Source organism: Mirounga angustirostris, unplaced genomic scaffold (assembly GCF_029215605.1).
Source record: "Mirounga angustirostris isolate CCGP_5_RB_7025 unplaced genomic scaffold, mMirAng1.0.hap1 SCAF_6, whole genome shotgun sequence".
Lineage (NCBI taxonomy): Eukaryota > Metazoa > Chordata > Mammalia > Carnivora > Phocidae > Mirounga > Mirounga angustirostris.
The window spans coordinates 34,031,647-34,050,890 of NW_026991714.1; the positions used below are offsets into that span (position 1 = coordinate 34,031,647).

The window sequence follows — 19,244 nt, forward strand, 5'->3', positions numbered from 1 at the left end:
AAGTTTCAAGGTCTGGGAAAGAAGCCCAGCAAGACAGGAGCCTGCTTCTGTGTTGGGGAGGGGAGGGCTGAACTTGACTCCTCGTCTTAAAACGACCAGCCCAGCCCAGATACCCATCTTAACTGCTCACAAACCTTGTCCACTGTGCTTGTGAATAGCAGGAAGGGAATGAATGGATCCCCACATCTGTGTGGGTTCCTCTGAGCTGCTAGAGCCCCAAACCACTGCCACAAGCTACAGCTGGTACCCCCCCCCCCAACTGGTCCGGTCCCTATGTCCCTTTCATAGACACTTCTGGTATGCGACTATCACCCTAGGATCTTACATTCCTACAGGAGACCTGATCAGATTCCATGGCCCATTTCATGGGGCTGTCATTCCTAGACTCTTAACGGACCTAGCACTCCAAGTCTTTTACCCACCTCACCCCCCATCATCTCTCACTTAGAGCTGAGTTTGAGCAAGCAGCTCCTCCTAGGGCAAGGGTCATGCCGAACAGGTGGACATTTGTCACGGACCTGGAATGGCAGTTTCCGGTGACTCTCTTTGCTCACCCAGACCAAGATTAATATTTACAGAGACTACCTGTGGGATGGATAAAAAGAGCTAGAATGTTCTAAGATCCCTCCATCACTTGTGGGGTGGGGCAAGAAGGAACACATGGAGGGAAATATTTTCGAATGGTTTATAAGGAGCTTTTCGGACCCTGGGCCATCTCCTGCTTCAGCCCCCAACCCTCTCGTGCTGCTCAAACCAGAGGATGGTGCTGATGGGTGCTTGACCACGAGGGAGCACAGAGAGGGTCATGGAGCACTTAGCCCCACTCAGTGCCTTGGACTCGCTCCCTGAGCCTCACGGACCCCGCGCAGATGATGCATTCCCCTTCCATTCCCAAGTCCCCTGATCCAAAGGAACGACCAGCGGCCGCCAGGGACTCAGGCCCCCAAATCCAGCGCTGGCCACAGTGGCCTCGGGCTCCCTTGCTCGTGCCAGCGAGGCCCGCTTTGGGCGCCAGCTATCGGGACGGCCCCGCCGCCTCCGTGCTCCCCAAAGCCGCAGAGTGCCAGCAGGTGCGCGGCAGAGACGCGCCGCGGAGCGCCCTCCCCGCCAGGAGCCGGCGGCCGGCGGGGAAGCCCCGGGCGGGAGGCGGCGGCTCTGAGTCCGCCCGCACCCGGCGCACGCCGCGTTCCCGCCCGCGAAAGTGGCCGAGCCCGCACGGGGACTCGCGCGCCGCGGCCGAGCCGCCGTGCCCGGGGCCGGGACCCCGACCAGGCGGGCGGGCGCGCGCTCGGGGAGAGGGCGGAGGGCGCCGGCGACTCGGAGCGCCCGGCCCCAGGCGCCGCTTACCCAGCTCGCCGACGTCGGTCTGTCCTTCCGCTCCCGGCCGGTCCGCCTCGGCCGCCGGCTGCCGAGGGCGGCGCGCTGCCCCTCTCGCTGCCCGCAGCTCGCAATCACGGGGACGACCAAATCCACATGGAGTCCAAATTCATTAAAATCCACGTCCAGCCGCCAGCCACTTATCTGTATTCCTGAAGTGGCCCCTCGGTCTCCGGTCCGCGCGCCCCTCAGTCCCCCGTCGCCCCGCAGCAGCCCCGCCGCGCGCTGTCGCCGGCTCGCGGGGGGGAACCCGGAGGCGCCGAGGGGACGTGTGGGGGTGGCTGGCCGTGTCTCTCCTGGGGAAGCAGCAGAGCCCCGGCTGTCTTAGGATTTTTCCAGCGCGACTTTCCGGGCTCCTCTGACATCAGCAAGCCCGGCGCTTCCTTCCCCTCTTGCTCCCCGGTTCGGTCACAGTCCCATTTCCTCCAGGAACCTGGCTTTCTAGATCTATTTCGGGGCTGGCTCGGCTCGCTCCGGCGCCCGCGCTCTCCACCGCTCCCCAGCTCGCGGGGTCTCTCTCCGGATCGCTCCCCCTCCGGGCTGACAAATTCCCAGCAACTGCGCTCGGCCACCCTCCCGCTCCAGTCTGGCGCGGACGCCGCTGCGCCGGGCAGCTCCGGCTCCCGCGGTGGTGGCGGTGGCGGTGGCGGTGGTGGTGGTGGCGGCGGCGGCGGCTGAGCCCACAGCGCCGGCCTCCCTATATTACCATGCAGCTCATTATCATAGAGGCCGCGCGCGTTAACCCCCTCCCTGCCGGCCGCGCCCGCGCCCGCCGCTGGCACCGCCGCGCCCGCCAGCCCCCTGCCCCCGCCCCCGCCCGCCCGGACTGCCTCCTCGGCGAGCTGTCAACAAAGGAGAATCAGGTTTGGCATCGGGAGGCCGCCGGGCTGCCCGCCCTGAGCCCAGCTCAGCCCGGACCTACCGGCCACCTTAAGTGGCCAAGGGGGCAACGAAAATCTGCCAGGGCCTGGGGATTCCGGTGGGGGCCCTGTGAGCTCAGCTGGCGTAGCCCCCTTGCGAGGAGCTCAGGACGCCAGCAGAGTGGGTGAGGGCAGTGGGGATATGCCCCCCCCCCCCCCGCCTTAGCATCACCTGTCACCGCGCCCATCCTGCACACCTCCGTCTTCATCTTTAATTTGAGTGAGGGGTGAGTGGGGAGGAACGGGCCTTGGCTGATGAGGTTGAGAAGGGGGCCTCAGAATCCGTGGGAGCAAATTTTCTCTGGTAGTGAATTTCAAAAAGCCAACAAGCTGTCAAATGAGGTTTGAAGTTATTATTAATTATTATTTTTATAATGCAAAGGTGAGCTTTGCTCTGAAGTTCAAGTTTCCAGGTCTATTAGGGATCCTGGGCACCTGGCAAGCGTGGGGGAACCAGAGGGGCACTTTCCATATCCAGGCCCAGGGAGCTTGCCTGGCAGGGCAAGCAGAGGTGGGGGTAAGATAACTTATTTTAATAACCTAAGGTGAGAGGTTTCTGGATTCCAAATGGCAATGCCTCGGTGGTTTTACGACCATTGATTCCGTGCCATAGAGTCTCAGTATGTCCGCAGTGCCTGGACGCGGCTTTCCGAAAGAGGCCTGCAAGCTAGACCCCAGTGAGTTCGCAGGATCTGCGTAGTCCCTGCTCGCGATTAGAGCACAGGCGAGTTTACTCAACATGTTCAAGTGTTCTGATAAGCTCCATCTACTGCCCTCTGGTGGCCACAGTCCTCAGTGGTATAAACAGGAAAAAAAAAAAAAAAAAAATCACTCCTGGGAGCCCTGGAGGGAGTCCATGAAATTCTCTGAGCAGGAGCTTAAGAAAAAGGGTGGTGGTAATTAGAAATTTAGACTCAACGGTGGTCTTGCACAATCGTCCATTCAACACAGTGTAGGATGTGTGTGTAGGAAAATCTAGGCTTTACTTCATCCACAGAAATTAACTAATTCTTCAGAAGTTCTTTCATCATTGTAATTAGCTGAAATTTGTCTCCCTGTGACTTTCACTGGTTATTCCTGGTGTGTCCTGTGGAGCCACATAGAATCCGTCTAAGCTGTTTTCCCTGATCCATACTTGCTTTTCTCTTTGAACTACTTTAGCATTTATTGTTGGCATCCCTCCAGGCAATTATCATAAGTTACCCCATATTATTATTTATTTCTCTTTATAAGTAGGTCTTGTCTCCCCATCCAGACAGTCTTGTCTACCCTCTTATCTCTGAGTAGACTGAATATAAACCACAATTTATTAAAGAATATGATTTGAAGAAGATGCTAGAAGATTTTAGAACAACATTTCTCCCATTTGATCGAAACATGGAACATCAGTCTGGCCAGCTACACCCAAGACAGCCAGTGGTAGGGTTGAAAATATCCAATTGATAAAGCTTGAGGCTGAAAACTAGGACCTTCTGGTTCTAAATCAAATGTTGTGTGACCCTGGAAGGGGGTCACATCTCTTCCCCATGCCTCGATTTAATCACATCTTGGGAAGATTATAATACGATTTAAATAATTGTCTCATACCTCCTCCCCCACCCATGGTCCAGAAATAAATCCTAGAATGAGGAGCAAGACAGGATAAAATGAAACAGACCCCTCCACTCACCCCATCCTTCCTCCTCAGCCTCCCCCATGCTTCCCAAATGCAGGGAGGGGAAGAGAGAGAAAAGACAGGTGGAAGAACACACTGTAGGCAGCATAACACAATATCGCCAAGTTTCCACATTGTCACTGAACACGGTCTAAGATCTGAGTTCTGTGAGGTTATGGGAGTACCTATGGCCAGCATAAGCCCCAGAAGCACACTAATCCAGTCTACTGAGCTGTCGCCTGGATGAAGCACACTTAACATTTCTGGGCCTCAGTATGTCCATCTGTAAGATGGGAGTTTCTACCTTCAATCTTCACATAGTTGATGGAATTAAAATGGATCTATGTAAAACCATTGGAAGAATTATTAGCATCATTAAAATGGAAAGATTTTTTTCATATTTTTAGTCCCAATAAGCTAGAATAAATATGGATCTTATTAGTTAAGCACATAATTATAACGATGTATCTTGGGAATAAAAAAAGAACAACTCAAGTTCATGGTTTGTATTTAAATATAACATCCCATGTGGCAATGACAATATACATGAGCTTTCAGTCTTTAAAGGTGCTCCACTAAGCGCATCCCTTTGATCACTGGGTATTCATTCATTCATTCATTCATTCATTCATTCATTCATTCATTCCATAAATATTATTTATTAACAGTACATTTATGAGATTTCTTTTTTTAAAGGAATTGTATACAGTACATGATTATCTCTTCACATACTTTTTAAAGAAATCATGCTATGGGACGCCTGGGTGGCTCAGTCGGTTAAGCATCTGCCTTCAGCTCAGGTCATGATCCCAGGGTCCTGGGATCGAGTCCCACATCGGGCTCCCTGCTCCGCGGGGAGCCTGCTTCTCCCTCTGCCTCTGCCTCTGCCTCACTCTCTCTCTCTCTCTCATGAATAAATAAATAAAATCTTTAAAAAAAAAAAAAGAAATCTTGCTAATAATCATGCTAATAGGCTCCATACCCTCAGACCTGTCTATGTCTTCGTGGAACTCGAGTTTGATGTCTTCTTCTTCATCCTGTCCAGCTGGTGTCAAACCCATCGCCCCTGGGGACTCATGGAGCCTCTGCCAATGCCTTGTAGTTCATCCTCATTTCCACGGGGACAGACGGTCACAGCCCAGCACAGTTCTGGGCAAGTAGTGGGTATTTAATAAATACTTATCACATGAATGAATGGATGGATGGATGGATGGATGGTTGGATGGGCATCTGTTTGTCGTATGCCAAATTCTCATCTTTGGAAAATCCTAATAAGTTCAACAGGGTTCTCCTCCACCCCAGCCCGCCCACCTGGGCCAGTGGCGGTGCTCCTGAAGCCTCACCCCTGCAAAATCATCTGTGGCTGCTTCGCTCTGTTATTCTGGGCCCCCCACCCCCACCCCTACCTGTTCTTTGCTTGTCATTAGATGGGTGACTTGGGGAAGAAGATCAGACAAGTGGAAGAGGACGAGGCAACAGCATTCTAGAAATGGAGCTGAGCTTCTTTTCTGGGAGAAATGAGTAAGTATTTCTCCTGCAGAGGGCAAGTCTGGTTGAGCAGCCCTCCTCAGGCTCTGGAAAGCGAACCTTAGACGTTGGGGAGAAGAGGCCCAAATGGGCAGCCAGCCGATCCCCAGAGGGAGTTCTCGGCCACTGCACCAGCTCCAGCCCCGAAAATAGACGCCAGCGCAGTAGCCCCTCAGATCCCCAGAGGTGTTTTTGGTGCTGGAAGCCAGCCATACTTCGGCAGGCTTTCAGCATGAAGTCTGCTCCTTTTCAGAGGTGGAGGGGGGCGGGTGGCAAGCCATCCGCGTTTTGCATGGGAACGTTGCCTGCAAGTGTGTGTGTGCATATATTTAGGGTGCCTGGAGTGGGATGGGGGCTGGGCCTGGGACGCAGTGTGCTCGGACCGCTGGGGTCAGAGGTCAGGGTCTCACACTTGCCAATGTCAACGGGGGACATTTGGGTGGTGCGTGGTCTGTAACCAGGCTTGCATCTAGCTGCCAAAGCTGGGGCCATCGCTGCCGCCACCAACTCGGGCTATCTCTACTCCAAACGCATATCATCTCTCAGGTGCCCTCACCCCGAGTCTTCCCATTTCAAGGCAGGGACACGTTCCCCTCGTGGGTGGGCCCCTCTGTCTCCCATGTCATACCTCACCTTCGCCCAGTGGACCCTGGTCAGGCAGCCACACAGCAGAAGCGGCAGGCTCCTCTACCCCCCCCATTGTTAGGAACAAAGAGATGGGTCTGACGGGCCAAACTGGAGTGCGTGCGCCAAGTCCCATGAATGGAGGCGAGGCTGCTGGGATGCCAGAGCGGTGAGCCTCAGGCTGGGCCGTGGGGACACAGGCCCAGGACACAGCCACGGGGCACCTGCTCTGGGATTCTCAGTACCATTCATAAAGATGTCACCCCCCTCTTGCCTCCCCTCTCATCTCTTCACAAATCCCGCTTTCCTGTGTACTTTAAACAGTAGCGAGCCTGTTAAGGCTCCAGATCAAACAAGGCAGGATTTCACTCCTTTCTCGCTAAACCTCCCACAAGCGGAGCTCATGTCCTGTATACCTCGCCCTCTTTCCCGAAGTTCCCTCCTCCCTCCATCCATCTGGTATGCTGCTCTGGGAGGAGAATATTCTCGGTGAGGCCCAACCAATTGCAGCCTAAAGCTACTTAAACAATTCCCTGCAACAAGCCACAAGAATCCTGCACGTGCAAGGGAAGGGGTCAGGGCGGGAGTTTGGACTGCTGGGCTTCGGGCGTGGGATGTGAGGGCTAGATGAAGTCCTCTGCTCACGATTTTGGCTACTGCTCTTGCCTGGCACCGCGAGTCTGTGAAAGAGCCTTCCTCCTTTATTTTTTTTCTAAGAGGTTCCCCCCCAAAAGAAGACACTATTTATTTGGTCTTGTAATTCCTGGCTAAGCCTCTCTGTGCCTCAGTTTCCCCCTCTATGAAGTGGAAACAATATCCCTTGCCTTGCATATTCTGCTTCACAAGAATCAAATAAGACACCGGCTGTGAATTGGAGAGAGTTATGCAAGCATATGGGGTGGTTGTCTTAAAATCATGAAGTTCCTTCCAGAACCAAACTTAGTTCTCCATTGCTATTAACTACAGTTCATTCTCTTGTTCGGTTTTACCAGGGAAAATAGTTGGGCTCATTAGAAATATTCTTCTGCTTATGGGGCGCCTGGGTGGCTCAGTCAGTTAAGCGTCTGACTCCTGGTGTCGGCTCAGGTCATGATCTCAGGGTTGTGAGATCGAGCCCGGTGTCAGGCTCTGTGCTCAGCGTGGAGTCTGCTTGGGATTCTCCCTCTCCCTCTGCCCCTCCCCCCGCTCATGCTCTGTCTCTCTCTCCCAAATAAATAAATAAATAAAATCTTAAAAAAAAACCTTTCTGCTTATGGGTGGCTGCATTGTCTCCCTATCACTTCGGGTCTCTCCCTCCCACACCTTCACTGGAAAATGCTACAGAGCAAAAGAGATTCTGCCTCTTACCTTCCCCTATGGAATCACAGAGCACGACGTCCACACTGGAGTGGGCAGCCCATATCCACCCATATGTGCCAGGCAGGCAGAGTGGCCAAGGTGCCTCAGTGAACACTCCTCAATTGTCTCAGAATGAGAACGGCATGGATCCTCATGGCCTGAGATATATTATGAAGATGCCTTTGTGAGGTCCTTCCTTGCTCGGGAGCCCTCGCTGGCCAGGAAGCCCTACACTGACCTCTCTGGCTCCCATGGCCCAGGTTGGTTCGGGTGACACTTGCTCTCTGAGTTTCAGCTGGAACTGGACGGCCAGGCTTTCTGAGGATTCATTCTGATGGCAGGCACACCCAGGGCCGTGGGGGTAAGACTGGACGGAGCCAGCACAGCTCCTTCCTTTGAGATCAGAAACTCTCAGAACCAATAGGAAGCGATCATTCTGTCCAGGTTTCTTTCTTTAGGCAAAAAGATACCTTCCCTTCAGTTGCTTAAAATTATCCACGGAGAACGATTAGGGCCAACATGTGCTGGGCTCCCACCCTGTCTCCATCACAGCGCTCGGCAGAATACCCATATGATACATAATCCTCACAAATCTCATCTTACAGGGTAAGCACCATCACCCCATTTTATGGATGCAGAAACTGATGACCGGTAAGTCAAGCCATTGGTCCCAAGGCCACCCAGGTAGCACGTGGTGTGGTCAGAATGGGAACCTAGGTTCATCTGACATTCCATTTTCTCCAGAGAGGAGGCAAAACTGATGAGACTGTGGGAGTCCATACTTCAGATGCCAGGAAATGGGAGGTGCCGGGCTTCATCCCTCTTAGCTCCCCACCAGCCAGTGACCCTAAGCCCCTGCAGCAGGGGGCTCCTGCAGATTCATCCTGAGTCAGGGAAAGCTTCAGCCCTACTGAGGGTCAGGAGTGTCATCTTCTCTTACAAAGGAGAGCATGTTGTGGTTGTTATCATGATTATTATAAACAATCACACTAATGAGCTCAATTCTTCCCCATTTTGCAGGGTATGTGTTTAACAATGAGAGTTGGCCCAGAGGAAAGAAGTTGCCAGCCCAGGCACCTCTCCACTAGCTTATGTCGCCTCTGCCCTGCACCACACCACATAGGTGGCCATGCCTGCCTTTCAAAATAATGGGATAATTGGGTGCAACGCGTGTCACCCCCACCCCTTAGAGAGAGCCTGCCAGTCGGTCTTTGTGGGAGCCCACAGGGAGCAGGGTGAGCAAAACGCCGGTGCCTGGCTTCGCCTTGATTGCATCTGTGCCCTACAAACCCCAACAGAATTGAACTTACATCTCCTCCTAATTAGGGGAGAAAGAAAGACAAGAATGATAGCAGAAGAATTTCTTCTTGCCTCTAACTGCAAGCTCTTCTGGGACAGAACATGACACTCTCTTTCTGTCTGTCTGCCTCCAGCCTCCGAACTTCTCTTTTCTGACTGATACGTGGAGTCCCTAACACAGTGCCCAGGCCCTCCCAGGGACTGGAGCTGGTATGTGGTGGGAAGATGAGGAGGGTCAGGTTGAAAAGCTAGACGTGGCCCCAGGGACCTGTCTCTGGCAGTGCATACCAGCAGCCAAGGGGAGTCTGGGAGGCCTCAAGCCAGACAGGTGGGGGCTGGTCCAGGGCCCTGCAGGGGCGGGGGTAGGTGGGACCTCACCCAGAGAGGAGGCTCACAGAAGGTCAAGTCTATTGCCCCATGCAAAAATAAAGCAAAACACTGCTTAAGTAAATCACATACCCTGCCATCCAGGTGCAGACCCCAGTTCCTGCTTCATTGCTGTAAATTTAGGGCAGGGTGTGAACTACCGAGGTCTGAAAAGAAATAATCCAGAAATGGCACGAGCCCTTGGTCAGCAGGAAACCACGGCATCATCAGCATCAGCATCATGAAACGGGAATAAAACACTTTAGCATTGCCTTCTGTCTTCTGAGTTTTGAATTCCTAGAAAGAAAGATCCACGCTTTTCCTTCAGCATCAGTTTGATATCGAGTCCATTATTATTCCTCTGGTGAAATAGCCTCTTGCTGGATGTCCCAGGTAGAGTATGACACGGGAAGGAGAGGACAACAAGAACAATTCTCTGTGTCCATCTTTCTCTTCTGACCTTCCTCCTCTTTCCCTCTGGGGTCACAGCACCATTTTTATTTGTTTTTGTTTTCTGAAATGGCTTCTGTTTACTCAGAACCATGGTCTGAATGAAAAGACTGTGATTTCCACCAAAAACCAGAGGTTAGAGCCCCACTTCTTTTTTTTTTTTAAAGATTTTATTTATTTATTCATGAGAGACAGAGAGAGAGAGAGAGAGAGGCAGAGGGAGAAGCAGGCTCCCAAGGAGCAGGGAGCCCGATGCGGGACTCGATCCCAGGACCCTGAGATCATGACCTGAGCCGAAGGCAGACGCCCAACCATCTGAGCCACCCAGGCGCCCTAGAGCCCCACTTCTTGGGAGCCAGGAAAATCTGCGTTCTGGTCCTGTTTCTGCTCTTCCCTGGCCTTGCACGAGGCCCCTCCCTCATTGACCCTGGTCCCCACATCTGTAAGAAGCAAGAATTAGGCTCCATGCTCTCCTCTCTCCTAGCCCTGCCTCACTACCACCACCACTCCACCTCTCTCCTCGGAGGATGGAGGAAGGCCGGGGGACTGAGACAGCCAACTTGTAATGGCGAAGAAAGCCCAGGGCCTAAAAAATCGAAGAGGGGGTGTAATACAGGGACAGAGCTGAGAAATAGGGTTTTGCCTTTGAATTGTCTCGAGTGGGATGATTTCTCTCTCCGCCTGCCTTTGATAAACCCTTCTGTTCAGGGCTCTGGTGTTATGAATCTTCCTGAGTCATGGGTGGCTCTAGCCCCTTCGATCCATTCAGCTGACAATATTTCCTGATGTTTCAAAGGCTTGAGAGTAGGGGATGGTTGGGTATCGTATATTCATTCCCCTTCTCTCTTCTTCCCCCACCCTCCCTGGAGCCCCAGGCTCCTGCCTTTCTTGTGGAGTTCCTATTTTGCTTGGTTCTGCAAGGTCCTGGCTATAGGGTGAATCTCAGCCCAGGCTTCTGCCCCAGTGGGGAGGGAGCCCCAGGGCCTGGCCTCCTGGAGACGCTAAGAGAGCAGAAAGCCTTCCCTGGTCTCTCAGGGACATCACCCCCCCTGGTGGAATGACGGGGAACTTTCCTGGCTTCCATAAAGCTGGGCAGCCTGGCAGCCATACCTCTCCTCTGCAGTTTTCAGTGTGGCTAATAATTATTACCCTGTATTAATCACGACAATGGAAGAATTGCAGGGCGTTATTTTGAAATGATGGGCTCCAGTCAATGACTACTTGTGACAGCAAAGGGGAAACATCAGCTCCAGGGAACCCCTATGTAAATGGGGGGTTGAATGAAAGATCAGGAATAACAAGAACGTGTATTTAGTTCCATTTTCCTTCCTAAAAGGGCCCTGTCACAGTAATGTCTCCTTCCGTGCACTATACCTTGCCATTATTTACAACATCTTCTTGGGAGAATAAAACAACAGTGGACCCCTCCTCCTCATCTCCCATCTCCTGCTTCCCTCCCCCCGCCCCCCCCCCCCATCAATTGTGTCTCTTTCTGGAGTTTGGCAAACACAGCGACTTCCTCCTGCTGTGTTTTCAGTGGAGTTGAAATGAATGTGGCTCTAGTTATATTTTTCCCTTAATCATTCTTTTTCTTTTTTGCTGGAGAGCATTTTCACAAAGCACAATCATAGAGGAACAGAATGTCCTGATGTTTGGGTGAGCAGCGTGCATTTCTTTTCTTTTTTCTTCCCTTGAACAAAAATAACACCCATAACTATAATACCAGAGGATTTAGAGGCCATCTATCAAGGTTTTTCAGAATCCTGCCCTACCCTTTGTGCACAGTTTATTTCTAACAACCCCTACCCACCCACCCCAGGCATACTGGTTCCCAGTCCATTCCTTGAAATCACTAAGCTCATTTTATCCCCTGAACTTCTACCCATGTGATTCCTGCTATCTGGAATGAGTCATCCACCTTCACGTCCGTCCCCCAGCCATCCAAGGCCTCAGCAATCTCCAGGACCTTCTCCAGACCCCTCTCTTTTCCAATATCTTGGCCAAGGGCACTTTATGCTCATGCAGTATGTAAGAGTCTGTAACTTGTTCCTACCCACTGCAAGCTCGGTATAGAAAAGCCACTTAATAAATGCTTGTTGAATTCCTTCCTTAATGGTATCTGCCATCTTTTACCCACTTCTGAGACGTTAAAGGTCACCTTCTCTTGGAGAAGTCAAGTGATATGTAGATCACCTGTCCGGGAAGTGGCAGAGAAGATACTAGAACTCAGACGTTTTAATTCCAAGTCCTGGGTCCCTTCTGTTCCGTTGTGCTGTTTGTGCTATAGTCCCCTCTGACCTCTCCTGTTATGAATCAGTGTGCTTAACTTCAGCATTTCTCTCCTCTCATCAGATTGCAAATTCCTTATGGGCAAGGACCATGACAGGTTTCTCTTATATCTTCCGCTGGGAGTGAAAGTTCTTTATCATCTGTAACCACTTCACTCCAACTTGTCTTCAGTCTGCCAGAAACCAATGGCAGGTCTTGGTTCTGATGTTGGGGTTTCCTGTGGACCCGGACTGGCGAACACCCATGATATATGTTCCTCGCTAAGGCTGACCGCAGAAGCCATCCAGCTCTGCTCCGCACACCTGGCTCTCTTCCATACATGGAGCTTGATGACACAGGAAATGTCAGGAGGTCAAAGGTCTCCTCCTTTGAGGCATTAGCGACGCCTTTGGTTTTACTGCTACCAGTTCTACCACTGGGGACAGCCACTAACACTTGAGCCTTATTTATACACAGTACCTCTCCTCCCTGTTGACTGATGAGCTCAGAAAAGATCCTCCGACGGAGGAGTATGCCAAACTGTTTTGCAATTTCTATATCTACCTCATCCCAGGACCTGAGAATCACCTCTGTGCTTTTGATGAGCTTCAAACTCAAACTAAGGCCCACTTCTCTTACTGCAATACCATTGAACAGTTAATATTAATAATTAATGTAATAATATGTATATAGCAAGTTTTCGTGTACATGAGAAGCAGGTAGCTGTATCCGAAAAAGACTGACGGGCCCAATTGTAGTTGCTAAGAGCAGAGATTTCAGAGTGGGTTTGATTCCTGGCTCTGGGACTGGTGCCTCTTGGTCTCAGCAGAATTACTTAACTTCTTGCTAACTTCAGCCTCTCCCAGCGGTAAAACAGGAAAAGAAGGTGGACATCAAAGTGCTGTGATGAGAGTCAACGGAGAGTCTTGTAAACCACAGCGTTTGGTGCAAGAAAAAGTGTTATTTATAGGGCAGTTGCTCTGTGTCACCCCCATCTGTCTCTCACTGGGGGTGGCCTTGCGGGGGGGTGGGGGCGGTCAGGTAGCCTCATTTTCCTCTTCTGCAAAGCAAGAAGTATTGCATCCTGATGCGCTTTGGTCTTCAGAACAGCAAAGACAGACAGGAAGTTGGGTAATCCTCCCTGTTTTCAAATGAAACACTGAGGTTTAGGAGATTAAGTACTTTGCCCGAGGGGATGCAGCTGATAAATGGAGAAGCCAGGATCAAAGCCAGGTCTCCTGAGTCTCTCCCCATGCGCTGTTCATGGAGATGCATGGGCTGTCCTTCAAGTGTCTGGATGATTCTATTTCCTTTTAGCATAAACCATCTTTACTTTTGGCCATGGTTTCCCTAGAGAAGGGCACTGGCATTGCCTCAGAGCCATCTGGCTCAGGTAACTCAGTCTGGAGAACACAGGGACCTTGAGACTGGGCCCACTCTGCTTTGTTGCCCCTTCTCCCCCTCCCACCGCTGCCCTGGGAGATTTTGCCTCTAATGGCATTAATGTGTGCTGTCTGCAGCGATGATTGGATTATCTTAATTGTTTGGGAATGAATGGCACTCCTGAGTCAGGAATCCCACTTGACAGCCCTGGGGACTGGGGTCTGGTTCCTGTCCCCTAGAGCAAGTACAGAGTATGCAGTTGTTTTTCACTTCCATGGAGGAGGAGGAGGAGCAAGGGAGCCCGTCTGCGAGGGAATTTCATAGTAGACAAAATCGGACCCTTCCTGGAGGGATGGAGAGTCCAGTTGGTGCTCTCTCTACAGGACCACAATGGCTTTCACAGCTCCCTACTTCTCTTTCGCAGCCATGCTTCCTTCTCTCTTACGATAGGATTGTGTGGAAATCAGTGGAAAGATGTTGCCATATCAACTCTTAACAAAGAAACCACCATAAATTTAAGACTACAGCTGTTGCAGTGGAAAGAGACCCTCCAGGCCATTCGGTCTGACCCTGTGTTAGTTTCTTGAAGTTGCCGGAACCAGGGACCATGAGCTGGGTGACTTAAAAACAATTTCTTCTGTCACAGTGCCGGAGGTCTACAGTGGGAAGTCCAGGTGTCAGCAGGGCTCTGCTGCCTTGGAAGGCTCTAGGGAAGAAGACTCCCTTGCTTCTTCCAGTTTCTGGCTTATGTCCACAATCTATGGCGGTCCTTAGTTTGTAGCTGCATCATGCCAAAGTCTGCCTCTGTCTTCACATAGCTGTCTTCTCTTCCTCCATGTGCCTGTGTGTGAGTGTGCCCATGTGTGTTCACATGGCCTCCATAGAAGGACGCCACTCATTGGATTTGGGCCCACCCTAGTCCAGGATGACCTCCTTTTAACTTGATTTCATCTGCAAAGAACTTATTTCCAAATAAAGTCTTGACCAAGTAGGTGGTCATTTTTTGAGTGCATCTAATGATAAGGTATTTACCATCTTATAAATTTTAAGAGGCTTAGAATATATTACTAATACTCTTGGCACCTGTTACAGTTTTACAGTACTTTTAGCCTGAAAGATTCTTAAATTCTAGCCTAAATTTTCCTTTTGAACCTTAATCCAGTGCAAGCAACGATTTCTCCAAAAGCTTTGGGCAGAAAGCTTTTCTCTACCACTGACCTCTTTTCCAAAGGCAATATGCGAGCAGCCGGGAGGCTCCCATCCCACGTCACCGTTTTGTGTGCATCCCAGGGAGAGAAAGAGACCAGAATAATCACAATAAAATACTCACGATTAGCATCCCTATAGGACTCTTGCCTTCAAAGCCCTTCTGCCCCCTTCTCTGGCACACATTCAAGTTCACCAGCATGCTTGTCCACCCCCTCTGGTTTCCTTCATCCCCCATAACCTCATTCTTGTGGACTGAATACATTCGTTGCCTTGCCTCACACTGTGGAAGCCGGAGAGGCCAGAGTGAGCCCTGGATACACATTGAGACAGGCCACAGTATCTGTGTGTGTGTGCGTGCGTGTGTGTGTGCGTGCGTGTGTGTGCGTGCACACGCATATACTGCCTGTGATTGAAAAAATCTGTTGGGTTTAATTGATGCATTCGATTACCATGATGACTCCCTCCCTGGAGCTTTCCAAAATAGCCAGATGTACCAAGTGGACCCCCTCCAGTTTTTGCCTTTGGTTCAGACTGCGGGCTGGGGACAGGGAATGGTGAGGATTATGGAGACCAGCACAATGGAAGAAATCCCTCAGCCTTGTTTCTCTAAAGCTCACCCGCCATCTCCTTCCACCAGGACACCAATTAGACTATCTCTGGCCTGAAGAGCCCGGGGGATAAAAGCGAAAAGGAGGACGCGGAGGAAGCAAGTGAGCTGAGACTTCTGGGAGGCCCCTGCCCCCGGCTATCCCACCCACCCACTGCCTCTTTTCACTGCTAGGATGAGCAAGAAAAATCAAATGGGAGAGCTCATTTAAGCTTACGGTAGGAGGAGGGGATTTTTCTCAGCCCACTCGCCTCTTCCTCTCAGCTTATACTGGTTGTCACTCGCTAGACCCCCGCTTGGCCATGGCTTTTGTCACTGAAGCCCAGACAAGTGGAATAGGGTCTGATTCTTGCCTTCTCCATAGTCGCAGACATGCGACATTAGGCCACGTGGCTGAACTAGATGTCCGCGACTCTGACGCAGCTCCGTTCATACCAGAAGGCATCCTCTGAGCTTGGACTGTTCGTGGGGATGACCCAAGAACAGATGAGAGTGTACATGCAGCCACGGAGGGAAAAAGCCTGATCAGCCAGGAAGGCAGGGAAGTTGGATTCTAGTCCTAGCGTTGCCATTAACTGCCCTTCTGATGCAGGCCACTATCGTGTCACCTTAGGGATTGGACTCGATCCCTAAGATCCCCCCTGGCTCTCAAGTCCTGCTTGGGGATGGAGGAGCCCAGGAAGGGATGAGAAGCTTTGTGTCATCTCTGCCCTCAGGTAATCCTAGGATGGGTGAAAGGAAACAGCTGTTTTGCTAACAGTGACAGAGCTCCAAGCCAGAAGATCATGAAGCCAGTTTCATCCTAGGTGTTGACAAGCTGTGTGACCTTCAAAAGTAATTAACCTTTCGATGCAACTGATCCTCTTTGAGAGGCATAAACCCACCCTCCATCCTTCTTTAAGTTTTCTCTGAAGAAAATCATCAAGGTAAATGGAATGACTGGCTAAGTTTTCTTTTTGGCTTTACCAATACAGAATCGCACCATCTCCAACAGCAGAGGGAAGAATCTATTGAGAAACATTCCCTGCAAAGTGCTTGTATGTGCTCCATTAGGGCATTTATGCAGAGTGGCAGTTGGTCAATGGTCCTCAAGCTGGCTGAAAACAGAATCATGGTTTATCATTTAATCCACATTCTTGGTGATCACTTTTGGGGATTCTGATGCAGTGGGTCTTGGGTAGAACTTGGCAACCTGGACTTTTTAAAATTGTACCGAAAAAGTGGGATAGGTAATTTGGATGCTTATCCAGGGCTAATAAGCACTGACTGATGCATTCAATTCAACAAATTTTCTTTGTGTCTGTGGCTGTATGGGATATTAAAAAAAAAAAAAAATGCATAAGGGCTGGTCTGGCCCTGGCTTTCTAGGAAATCCTAGCAACTTTTGCTACCAAGGGAGGTGGACATGAATGCTACGAGCTGTAATTAGGTAAAACTTGGGCACCGACCAATTAGAATAGAGACGTGAACAGTCAGAATGGAGGCTGGCTTAAACAGTCAGTGTGACCAGACCAGTATATTGCCAGGCAAGATATATTTTTGGCTGTAATCAATTTGATGAGTACTCTATTCCTGGTGGTAAGGCCTCCGAGGAATAATATTGGAGTGGAATCTTGAAAAATGAGGAGGATACAGATATATCTTTGTATCTGTTTAGATTAAAGTAATTTTGGAAGGCTAAACCAATAAAGGATAGATTGTAAAAATAACATGTGTACCTTTAGAAGGAGGGAGGGAATAGAGGAAGCCAGGAGAGGCACTGGAATTCTTTGAATAAACCATGTTTTATAGATTTGTCTTTGGAATTATGTAAATATTTTTACATAATCTTAAAACAAAATACAAAAAAAGCAATCCCTAAAAATTTAGAAAGTAAAATGAAAGGGGGGAAAAAGAATTTAAATGTATATCCAATTGGAGCATAACCACACCAGGAAAGTATTTCAAGTAACTTAAAACAAGTGTATATTTTTTTATATCCCTAGTAGGACATGCCCTAAGTACAAAAAGAACCACGAAATGAAACAAAACCTGGAGCTATTTTTCAGCCATGTTGTTGGTGGTGTCCTATTGTTATTCTGAGGTTGCAGCTTTTGTGAACCTGTAACATTGTTTTATGTGTATTTGTTGGCATATAAGCAATTATATGAATGTTATTGAGAACAGGGATTTTTATTATGGGAGAAAGGACATACCGATGTGAGGTCGTTGAGGAGAAGAAATACCCATGGTTCTGTCTTGAGATATTATTATGAAATCGCAGTATATATTATCTTTTAAAAAGTACATGCTTAGTGGCTCTCTGTATGGAAAAGACTTAAAAGAAATGAACAATTCAGTAACATGGAACAGGCCTAGCTCCCCGATTATGTTTTCTAAATACCATTTTCTCTTAAAAGGAAAGAAGATTTCTTTTTTTTTTTTTTTAAAGATGTTATTTATTCATTTGAGACACAGAGATACAGAGAGAGAGAGCATGAGCAGGGGGAGAGGCAGAGGGAGAGGGAGAAGCAGGCTCCTTGCTGAGCCAGGAGCCTGATGTGGGATTCGATCCCAGGACCCTGGGATCATGACCTGAGCCGAAGGCAGACGCTTAATGACTGAGCCACCCAGGCACCCCAAGGAAACAAGATTTCTTAAAGAAATGCCTGATGCAGATCCAGCACAAGAAATATACAAGATGAGCCCGAAAAATCTTGTCATAGCAGAAAGCAAACTATTAAACACGACTGGTATATCAGAAGGACTCAGTATCCTACTAGATTAGATTCTCACCGACCAGAGATGGGATATCTTAGACACCCCAGGATGTATAATAACCGCAAAGGATTGAAATTCACAACAAACATATTCATATTCATGAGTTTATAATGATACCTCTCTTGGTCATTGAAGGAACTATCTCATTATTTTTAAGTTGATAAATAAAAGGAAAAAATCAAGCATTTATCCTGTTTCTCATATATGGTCAGTATTTCAGGTCTATCAACTAGATGAGGGGCAGTTTCTCCGTACAAAAATATCGCAGCCACCAAAGAAGGACACGTAGAATTAGAATGTCACCATTTTGCAGCCCCTAATTCGGGTTGCCAGATTTAGCAAATGAACATGTAGGACTCCCAATTAAATATAAATTTCAGATGAACAACAAATAATTGCTTAGTATATATATATGTGTGTGTGTGTGTGTGTTTGGGATATACTTACGCTAAACAAACATTTGTTGTTTATCTGAAATTCAAATGTAACTGGACATCCTGTATTTTATTTGGCAACCTGACAATGAGTTAATAAATCTAAACAATGATCATTGATATTGCTATCATCACAACAAAAGGACCAGCAAGACACTGTGAACCTCCTCATAGAAATACATACCACGGCCCATGAAGTAATTTTGTCAAATTATTGAACCTGAATCAATCAAGCCTGCAGATCTAACTATCAATTTACAGGAAATACAGAGGGACAGAGGAACATGTTAAATGATATGCAATCAGCAAAATCCAGACTGTTAGAAACATTATACAGCAAACGATTTAATTTTCAGACTAAAAAGTAACATGGAGGAAATAGTCAAAAGAAAGAATTGAAGGGGAACCTATAAATTAAAAGAGACTTAAGAGGGGCGCCTGGGTGGCTCAGTCGTTAAGCGTCTGCCTTCGGCTCAGGTCATGATCCCAGGGTCCTGGGATCAAGCCCCGCATCTGGCTCCTTGCTCTGCGGGAAGCCTGCTTCTCCCTCTCCCACTCCCCCTGCTTGTGTTCCTGCTCTCGCTATCTCTCTCTGTCAAATAAATAAATAAAATCTTAAAAAAAAAAAAAAAGATGAATAAAAAAAAAAAGAGACTTAAGAGACATATCAACCAATTGCAATGTGTGGACCTTTTTTCATATCATTTGCAACAGAGAAAGAGAAAGAGAGACAGAGAGACATAGATAAGACAAAGATTGACTTTGGTATTATAGCCTTATTTTTATATTTTGGGGGGAGTATGATAATGCCATTATGGTTATTAATTTTTCAGAAAGTCCCCCTTTTCAGAGATACATACTGAAATAATTTAAGATGAAATACGATTTGTTTCAAAATACTTGCGGTGGGGGTGAGGTGGGTGGAGTGTATATAGAGCAAGAATGACTACGTGTTGATCATTGTTGAAGCTAGGTGAGGCATTCATTATACTATTCTTGATACAAGAGGGCTCATTATCCTGATATTT

At 49.0% G+C, this 19,244-nt stretch overlaps 1 protein-coding gene across 5 annotated transcripts in view; it reads right to left on the reverse strand.

Moving 5' to 3' along the window:
- PLXNA2 (plexin A2) overlaps window positions 1-2,060 on the reverse strand; it is a 211,432-nt gene extending 209,372 nt beyond the window's left edge. For 2 of the 5 annotated variants that reach the window (XR_010412268.1, XM_064594097.1), the window contains exon 1: window positions 1,348-2,058. The gene's annotated coding sequence lies outside the window, so the exon portion shown is untranslated. Of the gene's footprint in view, window positions 1-1,347 lie in introns of all 5 variants that reach the window. The other 3 variants (XR_010412266.1, XR_010412267.1, XM_045877130.3) reach the window with 3 other exon arrangements.
- Window positions 2,061-19,244: the final 17,184 nt, after the last annotated feature.